We start from the raw sequence: 19,233 nt of genomic DNA, 5'->3' as shown, positions 1-19,233 counted from the left end.
CATTATCATAATATAATTTGAATATTTTAAAATATATTGTTTGTAGCCTTGAATATGAACTACATTGGCAGGAGTTCTGTAAGTATTGTAGAAGATTATGTATTCTGATCCAGAGCCACAGCTCAATAGGCTAATCCTCTGCCTGCGGCTCCTGAACCCTGGGTTCTAGTCCCGGTCAGGGCGCTGGATTCTGTCCCGGTCACTGCTCTTCCTGTCCAGCTCTCTGCTGTGGCCTGGGAAGGCAGTGGAGGACGGCCCAAGTGCTTGGGCCCTGCACCTGCATGGGAGACCAGGAGAAGCACCTGGCTCCTGGCTTCGGATCAGTGCAGTGCGCCGGCCGCAGTGCGCTGGCCATGGTGGCCATTGGAGGGTGAACCAACGGAAAAGGAAGACCTTTCTCTCTGTCTCTCTCTCTCACTGTCCACTCTGCCTGTCAAAAAAAAAAAAAAAAAAGATTATGTATTCCGTTTTACATCGGGACATATATTCTCTCAATATATTCTCTTTTTTTTTTTTTTTTGACAGGCAGAGTGGACAGTGAGAGAGAGAGACAGAGAGAAAGGTCTTCCTTTTGCCATTGGTTCACCCTCCAATAGCCGCTGCGGCCAGCTCATTGCGCTGATCTGAAGCCAGGAGCCAGGTGCTTCTTCTGTTCTCCCATGCGGGTGCAGGGCCCAAGGACTTGGGCCATCCTCCACTGCCTTCCCGGGCCATAGCAGAGAGCTGGCCTGGAAGAGGGGCAACCGGGATAGAATCCGGCGCCCCAACTGGGACTAGAACCCCGTGTGCCGGCGCCGCAAGGTGGAGGATTAGCCTGTTAAGCCACGGCGCCGGCCTATTCTCTCAATCTTAATTATAGTTGACTCATGACAGTTCAAGATCTTACTGATGTTCTATTAGCTAACATTATTAACAGCTCATAGTTCAAATGTGGATGTTCTCATTTCTTCTTCTTCTGTCAGTTTTTTCTTCCTGTATTTTGTAGCACTGTTTCTGGTTTTATTTCTTTGTTTGTTTTACAGATTTATTAATTTATTTGAAAGATAGAGCTAGAGAGAGAGAAGGAAGAGTCAGAGAGAGAGAGAGACAGAGAGAGAGAAATCGTCCATTTGTTGATTCACTCCCCAAATGGCTGCAATGGTCAGGGCTCTGCCAGGACAAAGCCAGGAGCCAGGATATTCCTTCTGGGTCTCCCACGTGGACGCAGGGGCCAGAGACTCGAGTCATTTTCCATCGCTTTCCCAGGCATATTAGCAGGGAGCTGGATTGGAAGCAGAACAGCCAGGACTCCAACTGGGGCCCATATGTGATGCCAGTGCTGTAGGCCATAGCTTAACACACTGTGTCACAACACTGGACCCTGTAGCACTGTTCATAGGTGCACAGTCATTTAGGATTGCTATGTACCCCTGATGAACTGAGCTCTTTATACTTCAGCAATGACTTTGAATTTCTTTAGTATTGTGCTTCTTGTACTTAAACCCATTTTGATGGATATTCATGTAGTCCTTCTACTAATATTGCCATGGACTTTCATTTTCTATATGTTTAGTTTTTGTTGTTGTTGTTTTTGACAGGCAGAGTGGACAGTGAGAGAGAGAGACAGAGAGAAAGGTCTTCCTTTTGCCGTTAGTTCACCCTCCAATGGCCGCCACAGTCGGCGCGCTGTGGCCGGCGCACCATGCTGATCCGAAGCCAGGAGCCAGGTGCTTCTCCTGGTCTCCCATGCGGGTGCAGGTCCCAAGCACTTGGGCCATCCTCCACTGCACTCCCGGGCCACAGCAAAGAGCTGACCTGGAAGAGGGGCAACCTGGACAGAATCCGACGCCCCAACCTTGACTAGAACCCAGTGTGCCGGCGCCGCAGGCGGAGGATTAGCCTATTGAGCCAAGACGCCGACCCTATATATTTACTTTTAAATTGCTTTTATCATGATTTTTAAATTTTGCTTTCATTCATTTATTTTTGGAAGAAGCATATAGTTTGGACTTGCCATTTTATCCAATTTAACAATCCATGTTTTAAATTATTGAGTTTAGGTCACTTAAAATTAATGTATCCATCAGTAACATTACTTTTAATCTTGAGAGCATTTTAAAAAGTTCATGGATAAATGAGATGAAAAGCATAGGTTTATTTTGGTCCAAATATTTCTTTAATTGTGAAGTTTTTTTTTTCTTTCATAATATGTAAAAAAATATGTACTATGAAAAAACTATGCATTTCTACATTATGGGTTTCAAATTTTTTACACCAAAATAATCTAGTATGTATTTCCATTTATCCATGAACTTATAAAAATACTTTCATATCATTTTTTCTATTCATTTTCTATGTTTCTCAATTGTTTCTGATTCTATTTTTGTTTCTTCCCTGTCTTCTCTAGTATTAAATTTTTTCAATAATTTTAGTTTTTCTCTTTTATTAGCTCATCATAATTAATTTTCATATTGCTTTTTTAACTCTTGTGTAAGGATTTAGATTATATACCTTTAATTTATCAAAACCTAACTTAATACAATAATATGCCACTTTAGGAACAGAGTAAGAACCTTAAATATTATTGGTCCATCTGTTCCCTCCAGGTTATTATGTTATTGATGTCACTCATTTTCTTGTATCTATATACAATTAACCACACATTACAGTTTTACTATTTTTATTTAACCAAATTTTTTAACAGTATATAAATAATAGGAGGAATGTATGCACAGTCACCAATACAGTTATTGTTTCTAGTTAATTTTGTTTTTTGGACACACTTACATTCCCATGTGTTATATTCTATTTGCTTGAAGAACTTCCTTTAACATCTTGTAGTTAATGGTGAAGAATTGTTTTTATGTTTGTATATCTGAAAGTTTCTATTTCTCCTTCACTTTTTAAAGCATATTTTTCACATGATATATAATTCTAGGTGGATTACTTTTTTTTTTCATTTTTTAGTTCCTCTATTTCTCCTGTCTTTCGAAGATGCCAATTCATCAAAAATAGGTTTTATGTATCAAAAATATGCTTCTATGATTCATTTAGGATATTTTCCATTGCTGTCCTCAAGTTTATTATTTGTTTCCATTGCATTACATTATGTGCCATACAACCAATCCAATTAATTTTTCATGTCAGCTACTGAAATATTTATCTCTAGAAATTTGAATTTGGGCATTTTATAATAAGTTGCATCCTTTTTTTTTTTTTATTTTGTCAGGTAGAGTTAGACAGTGAGAGAGAGAGACAGACAAAGGTCTTCCTTCTGTCGGTTCACCCCTAAATGGCCACCACGGCAGGTGCCCTGCGCTGATTCGAAGCCAGGAGCCAGGTGCTTCCTCCTGGTCTCCCATGTAGGTGCAGGACCCAAGCACTTGGGCCATCCTCCACTGCCCTCCCTGGGCCACAGCAGAGAGCTAGACTGGAAGAGGAGCAACTGGGACTAGAACCCAGAGCCTATATGGGATGCCGGTGCCGCAGGCAGAGGATTAACCAAGTGAGCCATGGCGCTGGCCTCACATCCTTCTAAATTTTGAAGATAACTCCCTTAAAGCCTTTGCCTGCTGAGATGGGTGATGAGGTGTAGCTTGTTAAGCCACTCAATGGACAATGATTTGTGTCCCAGCAGCTCCACCTATGATCCAGCTCCCTACCAATGCACCTGGGAAAGCTATGTAAGACGGCCCAATTATCTGTGCTCTTAAATCCACATGGAAGACCTGGATGAACCTCCTGGCTCCTGCTTTCAGCCTGGTCCAGCTTAAGCCACTGTTACTACTTGGGGAATGAAACAGCGGATGGAAGATATTTCTCTGTATCTCTCCCTCTCTCTATAACTATGTCTTTCAAATAAATCTTTTATAAAACTGTCCTTTTCTGTTAGTTTTTTTTATATATGTGTCCATTCTGGGTTGATTTCATTGACTGTTCTCCTCACCATGTATCCTATGTTCATGCTTCTTTTAATGCCTGGCTTTCTTTAACAGCATGCCAGACACTTGCATGTCTACCTTATTAGGTTCTCAAACTTTTATATTTCTATGCTCTTGAGCTTTGTCCTGAGATGTGTCTGTGTTGCTTGAAAAGATTTTGATCTTTTCAGGCCTTGCTTCTATGATTTGCTGGGTGGTCTTCATATAGAGTGAAGTGTGGTGGTATTTCATATATAAGAAATTATCCCTGCTCCTGAAGCAAGCCTTTGCTGAGTATTTTCTCCAATGTCCCATGAATTACAAGCTTTTCCAGGATAGCTGGTAAAAACAGATTCTTTCTTTTTCTGTGTGACTGCTGAACTTTTTGATTTTTTGGATGATTTTTTTCCTCCAGTTTCAGGCAATTTGTCCACACATATCTGCTAATCAGTGCTGTGCTGAGTACTTGAGAGTAAACCTTTGTAGAGCTCAAGGATTTTCTGTGTACCTCTCTGTGCCTTCCAGTACTCTATTTTGTGAAATCTACTTCCCTTGGCCTCCTAATAATCTCAGTTAGAGAATATACCTCAGGAATTTTTCTGTTATCTGCCTCTGGTATCAGGTCCCAAAAGTTCTCTCAAAGCAGAAGCTTTGGAAAATGTAGAAATCACCTCCTTCATTTCTAATCTCTGAGGGATCATTTTCTCCACTACCTGATGGCCTGACTTGAAAACAGATCTTGAATATATTTTGTTGATCTCTCTCTCTCTCTCTCTATCTCTCATTTTTTAAAAATGTTTTAGGGTATACCCAGTCCCTGTTAATCTGTCTTAAAGAAGAATTCTGTGTGGGGCCGGCACCGTGGCTCAATAGGCTAATCCTCTGCCTGCGGTGCTGGCACACCGGGTTCTAGTCCTGGTTGGGGCACCGGATTCTGTCCAGGTTGCTCCTCTTCCAGGCCAGCTCTCTGCTGTGGCCCAGGAGTGCAGTGGAGGATGGCCCAAGTGCTTGGGACCTGCACCCGCATGGAAGACCAGGAGAAGCACCTGGCTCCTGCCTTCAGATCGGCACGGTGCGCCGGCCACAACGCGCCAGCAGTGGCGGCTATTGGAGCGTGAACTAACAGCAAAGGAAGACCTTTCTCTCTGTCTCTCTCTCTCACTATCCACTCTGCCTGTCAAAAAAAAAAAAAAAAAGAATTCTATGTGGTAAAGGCTTATTATTGTAAAGTTATTGCTGTTCTTAAGAGCTTTTTTAAGAATTATTTTATTTGAAAGGCAGAGTTATAGAGGAGCAGAGGCAGAGAGAGAGAGAGCACCTTTCCATTTTCTGGTTTACTCCCCAGATGACCACAATCACCAGAGGTAGGCCGATCCAAAGCCAGGAGCCAGGAGCTTCTTCTGGGTCTCCCATTTGGGTGCAGGGGCCCAAGGACTTGAGCCATCTGCCACTGCTTTCCCAGACCAGGCTATAGAAGAGAGCTGGATCAGAAGCGGAGCAGCCGGGACCTGAACAGATGCTCATACGGGATGCTGGCACTGCAGGCAGCAGCTTTACCCAGTAGGCCATAGCACGCTGGCCCCAAGAGCTTTTTTTTTTTTTTTTTTTTTTTTTTTTTTTTAAGAAAGCATGATAGGTGATGTCATTGTGCTATAGCAGGTTATGTCTCCACATGTGACTCCAGCATCCCGTATAGGCGCTGGTTCAAGACTTGGTTGCTCCATTTCCGACCCAACTCCCTGCCAATGTGCCTGGAAAGCAGAGGAAGATGGGCCAAGTGCTTCGGTCCCTACAACCACATGGGTGATCCAGAAGAAGCTCCAGTTTCCTGGCTTTGGCCTGGCACAGCCCCGGACATTGTGACCATTTCGGGAGTGAACCAGTGGATGAGACAACTCTCTCTGTCTGTCTCTTCTTTCTCTGTAACTCTGCCTTTGAAATAATTTAAAAAAAAAATTAAAAAAAAAAAAACAGAAAAGAAAGCCTGATAGTGGGTGAGCATTTGGCCTAGTGGTGAAGATGCCAGTTAAGATGCTTGTTTCCCATATCTGAGAGCCTAGGGTCAATATGCAGCTCCAGCTGCAGCTCGACTCTATCTCCTGGTAATGGAGACACTGGGTGAGAGTGATGGCTAAAGTAGTTTGGGTTACTGACACCCATGTGGTATACCTGAGTCAAATTATCAGCTCCTGGCTTTGGCCTGGCCAAGTCCCAGATGTTGAAGGCATTTGAGGTATGAACCAGTGAATGGAGGCTCTCAATCTGTAACCATCTTTCTGTTTCTCTGCCTCTCTAAAAAATGTCTTTGTTTGTAAAATAAATAAGAATTTAAAACTTAAAAATTAAAACTATGATAGTAACAAGATAGATGAATAAACAGATAGAGATACCAGTAGACATAAATCCTTTATTGTTAAAATGATGCTATTACATTTGAAGCAACCAGGGAGCAGGGAGGATGGTGATGATAAAGAAATATCTTCTGTTTTGAACATTCTACCAGCATAACCCCTGTTACATTTGCTATTGTCTCTATTTTCAAATTATTTATTTATTCATTCATTCATTTTGTTTGAAAGGCAGAAAGACAGAGAGAGGCAGAGAGACAGATGGAGAGATATATTCCGTCTGCTGTTTACTCCCCAAATGCCCACAACAGCCAGAGTTAGACCAAGCTGAAGTGGGGAGCCTAGAAGTCAGTTAGTGTCTCCCACATAGGTGACAAGGTGTCATGTAACTGAGTCACCACCTGCTGTTTTCCAGGGTGCACATTGCCAGGAAGTTGGAATTGGAAGTGGAATTTGGACTCTAATCAGGCAATCTGATATGAAATGCAAGCATCCCACATGGCTACTTAACCACTGTTTCAAATATCAGATCTGCTATTATCTCTTTTGAATACCTTTGGAAAAAAAAATTAGATTGGAATTGTTTTGAAAACAAATGGTTTTCTAGCAGACTGGAAGCACTCCCTCAACAACTGGGAGTTGTTGAGGAATGCAGATCTCCAGGCCTCATCCACAACACAGGAAACAAGAATCTTCGTTTGAACAAGATCTCCAGGTGGTTCAGATACACATTACAATTTGAAAGGAAAAAATAAAACAAAACAACGTTTTCTTTTTATTTAACTGTCTATGACTGACTTGGAATTGAGCTTATCACAGGTTTCAGCTATCCTTCCCTCTGCTTAGGGTACACTCTCATGTGAGAGATTTTGTAGCCTTTGTCTCTTACTTGCTTTCCTCTGTAATGAAATCCTACTCATTTGAGCACCCCGATATTTCTGAGACCTATTCTGTGATGAAACCTCTAATGCCACAATGCATATAATCATGGGGAAACAGTAGTGAGTGTGTGAGAGGATGCATGCACTACTATCTGTCAGAAGCCAAGCCCATGCTGTATTCTCTTCTAAACACGGGTTTCCTTTCCACTCTAAGTGACTAAGATCAAAATCTAGACATCGATAGTGAGAAAAACCCTAATTGCTCAGTCCCCATCAGTTTCTGTTTGTCTATTTAATGTTTGCTTCCATGCTGTCTTGGTTTGAGCTTGGACTCAGGGTTTCAGTGGTACTCTGAATTATCTCCTGCCCTTTGAGTTTTAATGTTCTCTTTCTATGTTAGTGCAGAATCCAAGGAAGCATTAATTGATTTTGACAAGTAGTAGAATGGGGTGGGTGGGTCAAGGAGAAAGATTATGCCCTACAATGGAGGAATGGAGGCAACACCGCCTCCCAATGTTCCTGAACAGTTTTGCCTGAGGGTGTTTTAAATCTCAGACTGCTAGGCAGTTGTAAGTGGTCTCAATTAATCGAGATTTCTGCAGCTAAAAATCAATTTCTTTTTTAAAAATTCACATTAAGGATCAAGATTATTTTATTATTACACAGAATGGATTCAGCAAATAGAAACCTGTTCACTCACCCAGCACAAGGAGGACTTGAAGTAAGAACAAGCAGAAAGCAATGGAAATAGGATTTAACTCTGCCAGTGCCATTGGTCAGAAATAGGTAGCTAGATTCACTCATGCTTTCCTGCCACTGGAGAGGCCTTTTCATTCCTCTTCATGACAGTAAATTTCTCCTGTGTTTCACAGACCCGCTCTCCAGAAGGACTTTCTCAGATGTTCCCTTGTGTCCTTTTAAGCTACCTTAGCAATTTAAATTTGAAGCACTTTGTTTAGTTCTAACTAACAGAATCTTATTTTGTTTAATAGCATTCTATCATATAGTATATCTCCTCTTGGGAATATATCTTGTATTTTTTTCCAGTGATTCCCACAGTGATTGCAAAGCATTGAGCAAGTGTGAGGTGTGTTGATAAAAAACTCATTTAGTGATTGCTTTCTTTAGCTTAAATGATTGGGTGTGAGGTTTTATGGGTTCATCGTTTTGGACTCTTACTATATACCCAATATTGTCATGAGCATGCATATAGAAATCAAACAGGAGCACTTTGAAAACAGTTTCGTTAAATTGAGATATGGGCTGATAATTTCCTCAGCAGTCTAAGAGGTGTTGATTTCCCACTAATAGATCCGATTTTTTTTTTTTTTAATATACTGAGCCCCAGAGAATACCCTCCATCACTCTTACAGAAGAGCAAGCAATCACACTTGCTGGTTTAATACAAGAGTTCCACTTTGCCATGAACCACGAGGCAATCAGATAACAGTTTGAGAAAATTATACTTAATCACCTTGGATGCTCTTTTTATGTTCCCAAATTTTATTGATAAATTTATGACAGAAAAAATCTATCAGAACTGTAGAAAAACAACCCAAATCATATTTAAGTTATTTACTCAGAATATTGAAACAACACTAAAATTGTAGGAAAAATAGGTCTACTAATTGGGGGTTGGGGAGACATGAGTAAGCAATTCATACCAGCAAATAACTACAGACCAACATTATGTTGTAAACAAAAATCATTGTCATTAATAACAGCAATCTTATCCTAATGGAAGATGTTCATTGAAGATGGAGAAATTTGTAGCGAACTTTCTCTCTCCCTCAACAATTCTCATGAGGGTCTAGGCATGGGCAATACAACATATTTAGAGCCAGAGCAATGTATATAAGTCATTCTCTTATGAGGATATTTGTTTGGCTTGCAGTTTTGAGTATGTCTAGAAACTGAGGTAAATTGTTCTATAACTATTTGTGTTAATACTTTATAACTTTGTACATGGGCCCTATATAACTGATTAAGATTCCATATATGACCTGACTGCCTAGGTTATCGACCTATGATCTAACAATGCATTCTATGCTGTTGGCTCTTCTGATACTGATAGTTTTATGCTGATCCCTGACCTACTACTACTACTGCTCCAGAATTTCAAATTTTAGTTTAATATATCAGCAATAAAACATATTACATGTCTACAAAGCAATACAAGGATTGGGCATCACTTCAGGATCTACACATATACCATTTCATTTGAAGATTGATGGTACTATGTGCTTTTCTTCTAAAAAAGAGGAACTATTCCACAAAAAGATTAGCTTTCTAAGGTATTTTCCATATTATGAAGAAGAGTTTGTGCTTATCCATCTACATTCCTATGTTCACTTACCTGTATAATCAGTAGAGACTTTTCCTCAGAGAAGTCAATTAGGAAATGAGCATGGATCTCAAGTTGACATGCTCCCCATAGCACTTTTTTTGGCGTCTATTCCCCAATCTATGAGGGAAGGCAGTAATAGCTCTCATGTCATGTCCTCCTTCTGTTGTATGAGAGGCTGCCTTGCAGTCACACTTGGAATTTTTTTCCTATTAATGTAATTGCTGGCACATTTGGTTCCATAAGGAACTATGTGCGGTCTGATGTTTTGACTCACAGTTCTGGGAGGGAAGACAGGTTACCAAATCACCCCTGTTGGGCATGCCAATAAACGAGGCTGCAGTTTGATAAGGAGTGATTAAGTGAAATGGTCTCTCTTCCTTATGCACAGTGTGTTGTTGGATTCAGAAGCTAGTGGCTGGAGAACTGAACATCTTCATGGCTCAATGAGTTGCATCTAGGGAAACAACCTCACTTCCTGCTCATCAGAAGCACTTGGCTCCAACCCCTTGGGAAGGGCATCCAGCTTGGAAACAAATTAATGTGGAAACCTCCTCCATATCCAGATGGTAAGGAAAAGTTGAAAAATAGGACTACCTGCATAAAACTCCAACTTTATTTTTCATTTATTCAAAAACATCTCTCAAGCAGATCCTTTTTTCTTTGTGTCACCTTTGGTTTTCCATTTTGTTCTGGTTTCTAATTTTCAGTTAGGGTTACATGAAGGCTAAAGAGGTAGTCATTCATATGATATAATGTATTCCTAGACAAATGTTCTTCCAGATACAATTTCTAAAAAACCTGAGCATAGTCCCCAAATTCATCTCTCTCATTAGAAATTGTTTAAGTCTATTAAATGAGTGTAGAAAGAAGACATCAGATGGCAAAGAATTCATCTTATAATTATAGCTTTAAATGGCAAAAAGAGGTTAGACCAATTATGGTTATAGAAATGCAAGATTTCTCAACACCAAAGTGATGGTCAGTGGCACGGTAAAATTCCATATACAGATTTAGCAGAAGCTAGAGGATTTCCCTGAGTTATCCTTTGGCTTTGAGAGGTTGGAATCTTGGATGACCTAGTGAGATCTGAAGTTTATTGTTCCTCTTCAAGAGATGCAATTGTGAATTTTTCTTTCTTAAAAACTTGACTTCCAATTTATATTTCTCTTGATAAAATGATCTCAGTGCTAAATACTGGATGGGCATTACTTTCCTAATGTTTTCCATAGTACTATGTTCTTACAAAGGAAATATTTAATTATCTGATGCATATACTCTAGTGTGGCAAAGGCAAGGTCAGTTTGGGGGAGTTTTTGTTATTTAGATTTTGTTCTTCAAGTCAATGAAGGTTGGATTTTCAGGGCAGAGTTACTATATGAACCCAATTCATTTACCCCTTGACCAAATCCACATTAAAAATTATCTCTTAATCTGTTCAAGCATTTTGGAGGGGTGAAGATCAAAGTGCAATTTAAAGTTTTATGATTGTATCAATTGTGAATGCTAAACTCTACGAGAATATTATTTGACTGAGAACATTAATAGATCTCGGTGAAAACAAACACTTTAATGATTTCTTCAGAAGTACAGTACTATAGCAATTATACCCATGGATGCCACTGGTTTGGGTTTTAATGTCCCAATCACTCTGGAGTGCCCAGTACTGGACACTGGTGGCCTGATATTTACCATATTTTTGATGTGAATATGTTGGCTGAATGGATTAATAATGCTGTTGAGTCACTGTTGGGTGCCCTAGTGAGAACCTCTGTGGGTACACAGAGGGCCAGTGACATGAGTCCTTTCTATTCTTTTTAGATTTGCTAGTGCTGTTTCTAGCAATGTCCTATTTGTGAAAGATTGGTTTCCAAAAATATCTTCCATACATATCAATGTTGTGGCCCAGTGCTGGTCATCCATTACTGGTCATCCAGATGTTCATTGTATTATCTTTTGAATAATATGTAAGCTCTTTTATAAGAATAAAAAAAATCAAAAGCACACACACAATTTTCTGTGACTGAAGAGAGTGGGCATGCAATCTTCTGCTTAGGTCCAGTAGGTGGTAAATTAAGACAGAATTCTTTCTCAAACAATATGATTAAAAAGTTGCCATGTATTATAATTGGCAATATGTATGATGTCAGTGATCACCCATGGCTCTTGACATGAGCTGCCAAGGTTATAGAACTCTTTTGAATCCACAATCTCTGTCAGTATTTAGAAAAGGCCATAAGCAAAGTGGAACTTCTCTACTCCCTTCAGAAAAAAGTACATCTTTCTTTGATGGCCACTTTTTTCCACTGTGGTCTCTGTTACAGAGATCCTTCATGTAGGACATTTTTTTTTTTTTGCCACAGTGTCTTGACTATCCAGCCCTGAAATGCTCTCATGGACTTTTCAGCCAGACAAGAATGACTTAAGGACTGATTCCATGATCAGAGTGCTATGTAAAATGGTTGTCATTCTATGAGTCTGCTGCGTGGACTGCTTCCCAGGTTGAAACATTCTCTTCTTTTTAATTCTATCTATTATTATTACCAGACATTTGATCTTATTTATATGATCCCTTTAACATTTAATCCTATCCATATGATCACTTTAACACTTAATATGGTCACTTTAACACTTAAGATGGTATTTTTACCACCCAGCTTAATGAGATTTGGAGTCCCATAGCAAGTTTTTAAATTGTAACTTAGAATTAAGTCTGCAGGAATGTATGCAGAACTATACAGCTTTACAGTTGCAAACTTCCTCTTCTCTCTCTTATTCCCACTCTTATATTTTACTGAGATCTGTTTTCAATTGACTTCATACACATATGATTAACTCTATGTTAAGTAAAGAGTACAACAAATAGTGTGAAGAAGAGAAAAAAATGTTCCTCGACAATCAAGACAAGGGCTGTTCAAGTCATTGCTTCTCAAAGTATCAATTTCACTTCTCCAGATTTCCTTTCAGGTGCTCTATTAGTTACCACAGATCAGGGAGAACATATGCTATTTCTCCCTTTGATACTGGCTTATTTCCCTAAGTATGATGTTTTCCAGATTCATCCATTTTGTTGCAAATAACTGGATTTCTTTTTTACTGCAGTATAATATTCCATATAGTACATATCCCATAATTTCTTTATCAAGTCTTCATTTGACTGACGTTTAGGTTGATTCCATGTTTTAGCTATTGTGAATGGAGCTGCAATAAACATGGGGGTGTAGACAACTTTTTCACATGATGATTTCATTTCCCTTGAGTTAATTCACAGAAGTGGGGTGGCTGGGTCATATGGTAGATCTATATTCAGATTTCTGAGGTATCTCTACACTATCTTCCATAGTGGTTTAACCAGTTTATATTAGGGTACCTTTTTCCCCACATCCTCACCAGCATTTATTGTTTGTTGATTTCTGTATGAAAGTCATTCTAACTGTGGTGAGGTGAACTATTAATGTAGTTTTGATTTGCATTTTCCTGACAGCTAGTGATCCTGAACATTTTTTTTTATATGTTTGTTGGCCATTTGGATTTCCTTTTTTGAAAAATGTCTGTTTAAGTCCTTTGCCAATTTCTTAACTGGGTTGTTTGTTTTGTTGTTGTAGGGTTTCTTGATCTCTTTATATATTCTAGTTTTTAATCCTTTATGAGTTGTATAGTTTACAAATAATTTCTCACAATTTGTTGATTGCTTCTTCACATTCTTGTTTCTTTTGCAGTACAGAAGCTTCTTTGTTTGATGTAATCTTATTTGTTAAATTTGGCTTTGATTGTCTTTTCCAAGAACTTTTTGCCTAAGCAAATACCTTGCAGTGTTTCCCCAATGTTCTAAAGTAATTTGATGGTATCTCGTCATAGATTTAGGTCTTTAATCAATTTGAATTGATTTTTGTGTAAGGTACAGGCCTTGCTTCATTCTTCTGCATGTAGAAATCCTGTTTTTCCAGCACCATCTGTTGAAGAGACTGTCCTTGCACCAGGGATTGGTTTTGGCTCCTTGGTCAAAGGTAAGTTAGTTGTAGATACTTGGATTGATTTCTGGAGTTTCTATTCTGTTCCATTGGTCTATCCTTCTGTTTTTGTACTAGTACCAGGCCTTTTTTATTATAACTGCCCTGTAGTATGTCTTGAAATCTGGTATTGTGATGCCTCTGGCTTTATTTTTATTGTAGAAAATTGTTTTATCTATTCAAGGTCTCCTGTGTTTCCATATGAATCTCAGCACCATTTTTTTCTGTTTACAGGCAGAGTTATACAGTGAGAAAGAGAGACAGAGAGAAAGGTCTTCCTTCCGTTAGTTCAACCCCAAATAGTTGCTACAGCCAGCGTGCCGCGCCAATCCGAAGCCAGGATCCAGGCGCCTCCTCCTGGTCTCCCATGCGAGTGCAGGGCCCAAGCACCTAGGTCATTCTCCAGTACCTTCCCGGGCCACAGCAGAGAGCTGGACTGGAAGAGGAGCAACCGGGACAGAACCTGGCGCCCCAACCGGGACTAGAACCCCCAGGTACTGGTGCCGCAGGAGGAGGATTAACCAAGTGAGCCGCAGCGCTGGCCATCAGCATCATTTTTTTAAATATATATCTGATAAGAATGTCTTTGCTATTTTGATGGGTATTGCATTGAATCTGTGAATTGATTTCAGAAGAATGGACATTATGATTATATTGATTCTTCCAGTTCATGAACATGGAAGATTTTTCTGTTTTTTTTATCTTCTTCTAATTCTTTCTATAATGTTTTGTAATTCTCATCACAGATATCTTTGACATCCTTGGTTAAATTTATTCCAAGGTATTTGACTTTTTTTTTTTTTTTGGTAGCTATTGTGAATAGGATTGATCTTAGAACTTCTTTCTCATTGTCTGTGTATACAAAGTCTGTTGATTTTTGTGTGTTGATTTTATATCCTGCCAACCTACCAAACTCTTCTATGAGTTCCAATAGTCTTGGTGGAGGCTTTTGGATCCCCTATACATAGAATCATGTCATCTGTAAATAGAGGTAGTTTGACTTCCTCTTTCCCAATTTGTATCTCTTTAATTTCTTTTTCTTGCCTAATGGCTCTGGCTAAAACTATATTAAATAGCAATAGTGAAAGTCAGCATCATTGCCTGGTTCTGTATCTCAGTGAGGTTGCTTCCAACTTTTCCCCATTCAATAGGACACTGGCTGTGGGTTTGTTAAATTGCCTTTATTGTTTTGAGGAATGTTCCTTGTATATCCAATTTGCTTAGAGTTTTCATCATTAAAGGGTGTTCTATTTTATAAATTGCTTTCTCTGTATCTATTCAGATAACCACATGGTTTTGTTCTTCAGTTAATGTGACATCACATATTGATTGATTCGTGAATGTTACACCATCCCTTCATAATTAGTGATAAATCCCACTTGGTATGGGTGAATGATCTTTTTGATGTGGTGTTGGATTCAATTGGCAAGAATTTTGTTGAGGATTTTTACAACTACGTTCATCAGGGAAAATGGTCTGTAGTTCTCTCTCTCTGTTGTGTCTTTCTGGGTTTAGGAATTAAGGTGATGCTGGCTTCATAGAAGCAATTTAGGAGTTCTGATTGTGCTACAAAGAGTGATCAGAACTTGAAAACACCTTATTCAAAGGAGAGTCAATATATATTTGCAGAAGTGAGAAAACAATAAAAGGGAAGTGAGGAAAGAACAAAGAAAAATTTGAAAGAAAAGGCAAAGAATTAACAAAAGGAAAGGGGAAGGAAAATCAAAGAAGAATCCACTTAGCTGCTGTCATTGTGGAGTAAAGGAATCATACCAATGAATACTTTTATATACGCCAGAGCACTATGGAAAGAATTCTGAACTGCAGGATGGTAAACAAGAGGTCCAAAACCAGGATATTGAGAGAAGAATCCTGAGAGATAAGGGGAAGTCTGATTGGGAGAGGGAGTGTGACAGGTTTATAAACGGCAAAAATGGGAAACAGCATAGGAAAATGAGACTGGTGTGGACAGCACACCCTACTTCCTCCCCTGCAGTGCTATTCAGGGCCACCTCACATTGTAGGAAATGTGACACTCTAGCTCAGTATCCCCTTAGCTGTTTTTGAATCCCACATCTAATATGTAGATTCATTTAATATCATCAGCAGCAAAAAGAATGAAAGGAAGAAGACAGATTTCTATAATCGGTGAAGATTAGAGCTTTTACTTCTAAGATTGATATGCACAATTGCAAACAAAGAATTTTAAGAACAATATTTTTGGTGACTATAATCAAGCTAGAGGCAGCCTTTGTAGGCAAGTAAACATGGAGTATTTCCAGCAGCACAAAGAGTAAGATTCATACCAAAGCACAGAAAGATACCCTCATTCAAATGCATTCCCACCGTGGGTATACATGCCCCCACTAGCTTCCTTATACCAAAATTATACCTATATTATTGTAAGATGTTATTTATCTTTATCTTTTTACATCTTCCAAATATATATATATATGTGTGTGTGTGTGTGTGTGTATCAATAAGTTGAAATTGAACAGGGATACAAATTAAAGTTTAGAAGATTGTAACTTTTATTAAACTTTTGTCATTTAAAAATTAAAATCATAGAACAACCTATAAATATGTAAAATTTTATGTACATTTTAAAAGCAAAAAGAATTAAGAAACAACAACAAAAATATACCTCATAAGATGATATTAAATATAGATAATAAAATGCAATTTTTGTTTACAAGCAACTTTTAACAAATATCTCATAAGAAAGAATAAAATACAAGGTGAAAATCCCTTAAGAATCTACAATAACTGACAAAAGTTTTCACTAGTCTTTTCAAGGATTTACTGTTTCTGGTCAGTTTGCATAGTTTGGCAGTCTACCTGCTTTCCTAGCACAAGACCCTGCTGTTTATGTAAGTTAATCCTTTAAAAGCCTTATTTTCTTTCTCCTAGGAAGGGTGGATGGGTAGAAGGGGGAGGAGGGGACTTAAAAGCATGACCTGCTCTTTAAAGAGCTGCAAAGAATGTCAGATTATCTTCATTTAACGAACAACACTGGCCTGGAAGACATACATTTGCACGTGGTAGAACCAACTGAAAAACCTAATCAGAAATCAATTCTACAAGCAGGAGGAGACATTTCTTTTTGTCTGACTCAATTACTTGGGAAGGAAAAGACAAGTCCTGGGAGTGGGTGTGGATAATGTATTGCTGTGGATTAACAGATGAATACCACTGTCCCATTTGGTTCACACATTTCACTTCTTTTTGCATCATTGGATTAAGAAAAAAAAAAACTTACAATGGAAAATGTTCTTACAATCTGAGACTCTTCTTTTACAGAGAAATCGGAAGCCCAGTAAAGCGAACTAATCAATCTCTTTAAATATCACACATCTAGTTGCTGAATGAAGGTGAGGTTGGCTCAACAGGCTGATCGAGACTCAAAAGCTTAAAATAAGACAACTTAATGAATAACTCTTCAGAACAAATGAAGTTTGACTTACATGTAATGGTTACTGTCTACACTACGAGCAAAAACAAAGAAAATATTTTTATATGTGCCTTCGGCTCTGTTAAAAGTTAATATTTATAACTTAATCATGAAAGTTCCCAGCTTCTTATATGGGTCAAACTATTCTAACATATTGGCTATTTCTAAAAGTATTGTCATAATCCTCCAGCAACTAGTGCTATTTAAAATGCACCCTGACTCACAAGAGCCCAAGAGCCCAAGGTAGCATCCCTCAAAGGAACAATTATTCATTAAATCTGAAGAAGATTCTAAGTAACTTCTCTGCCACTGCTCAGTTGGAGAGAGATTTTGGCAGTGAAAAATTTCTTGGTGAGAGAACCTTCACCACAAAGAGAGGAACAGTACGTCATTAACTCAACCTAGCTGATGCTTTCTAGGTTCCAAATCAAAAGGGAAACGGGGTATACTTGAAGCACTGGTAGCTTTTTCATAACGATGATTCTCCTTTGCCACCACTTTGGTCTGCCATTTACTGATATGCGATGGAATACAACAGAAAATGTCTTTCCTTGTTTAATCAGTGACAAATCACCATTTAATAAATCATATGAAAATAGACAAAACATACAATGAAAGATCACTACGATCTCAGCACTATAAAAATTTTTGTAGAGGAGAAAAATATCACGGTCTCTGTTTCAAGGAACTTACTGTCTATGCCACAATAAAGTGAAATAATTCCAATACTAATTCCAATAATTCCAATATGATGTAGAGAAAAGAGGGTTAAAATAACCAGTTATTCCAAAGAGAAAAGACATTAAAAATGAGATATACATTAGCCCTCAAAGTGTGGGTATGCAGTTCGTGTGAGCTATAGAAAAAGTCACAAAGAACTGCTTTAAATAGAGTGAACCATGTTATATACCTGAAATCCTCCTTAGTAGAATATACAAAACTGAAAGTGTGAGATTTCACATGACAGGAGAGAAGAAATTTGAGAAGAGGAAATGGAGTACTGTAGAGGATCTCCATCAGGCTTCTGTGGAGGATGGGACATCCCATGTGTATGAGGAAACTGAGTCTGAGAGGAGAGACTCAGAAAAGATAGAGAAATCTTCAGAACTTTCACAGGACTAGAAATAATTCCTATTAGAACCAGCCCAAAGTAAAAGATCTCAGAATTCATGGGACAATGGTGTCATGATATGAAAGGATTTGGCTCAGTAGTGGGGGAAAAATAGGCTCCTGGATAATTGTTCCTTTTGTTCCACGATCAAAGCCGAAAAGTAAAGCCCTAAAGAATCAACCACTTTCCAGGTATATATTGGGTTTTGAACAGAGAAAGAGGATAGGGAGGGGAGGAACCAATGATATTCAGAGAAGAGTGAATTAAGAAGTTTGCCAGAGTACACAATATACCTAATGAAGCCATTCCACAAAACACTTTGAATGCCACATGTAAAAGGTCAGGCCCTCTGGGAAACAGGCTCTGAGATGGAAACTTGCACGTAGGTGACTTATGCAATTGTCCTGAGAACACCTGTGTTAGAATGAAGGATGTCCAGAGAGAACTGGATGACACCGGTTTGCTTGTCAATCATTCAGGCTTCTGTGTGTGTACTTATTGGCAGATGGACTTTTGTATTGGTTTTCAATAAAGTCCTCCAATGAATCAATATTACACCAGAAACTCACACATGTCTAAATAAAAATAAAAAAAAAAAAACTTCAAATTTCAGCAGGAGAAACAATTTCTTTTCCTTATATAATGTAGGAGGAAAACATTTCATCCTTTATAAAAATATCTTAAATTCCAGTTTTCTTTAAATGTTCATGCAAGGATGAAAAAAAATAATGCATTTTCAAAAAGCCCAGCTTTCAAAAAAATCTAAAAAAAAAAATCCCTCACTGCACCAAGTCATAACGAGGCATACCCAGCAAATGCTACACAGTTAATGTTGCTCATGGACCCCTGTGGAGCGGAAGGATTTTACTAGAACTGTATGAAGTGCCTTGAAATTAATTTTCCTATAATAGAAACTACTTAAAAGAATTATCTTGCTGTGCAGCAAATCAGTTCATGTGGCAGATTTATGCTTTCATCTGGAATTTTCTTAAAGGGGGTAAAAGCAACAAAGAGATGAACTTAAAATCAGAGTCTGTCCAAACCCTGAGCTTTGTTCTACGGTTTAAAAGACTTCAGAAATGAGACCCGAATAAATGCACGTCTGTTTTGGATAAGTATCAGGATATTTTCCAAAGAAATTTCAAGCTTAAAGAAGTTTTAACCCCACCATTATCTTAGAGTTTAAGCT

This window comes from Lepus europaeus, chromosome 9 (genome assembly GCF_033115175.1).
Source record: "Lepus europaeus isolate LE1 chromosome 9, mLepTim1.pri, whole genome shotgun sequence".
In the NCBI taxonomy this organism is placed as follows: Eukaryota; Metazoa; Chordata; class Mammalia; order Lagomorpha; family Leporidae; genus Lepus; species Lepus europaeus.
This window is presented reverse-complemented; position numbering follows the sequence as displayed.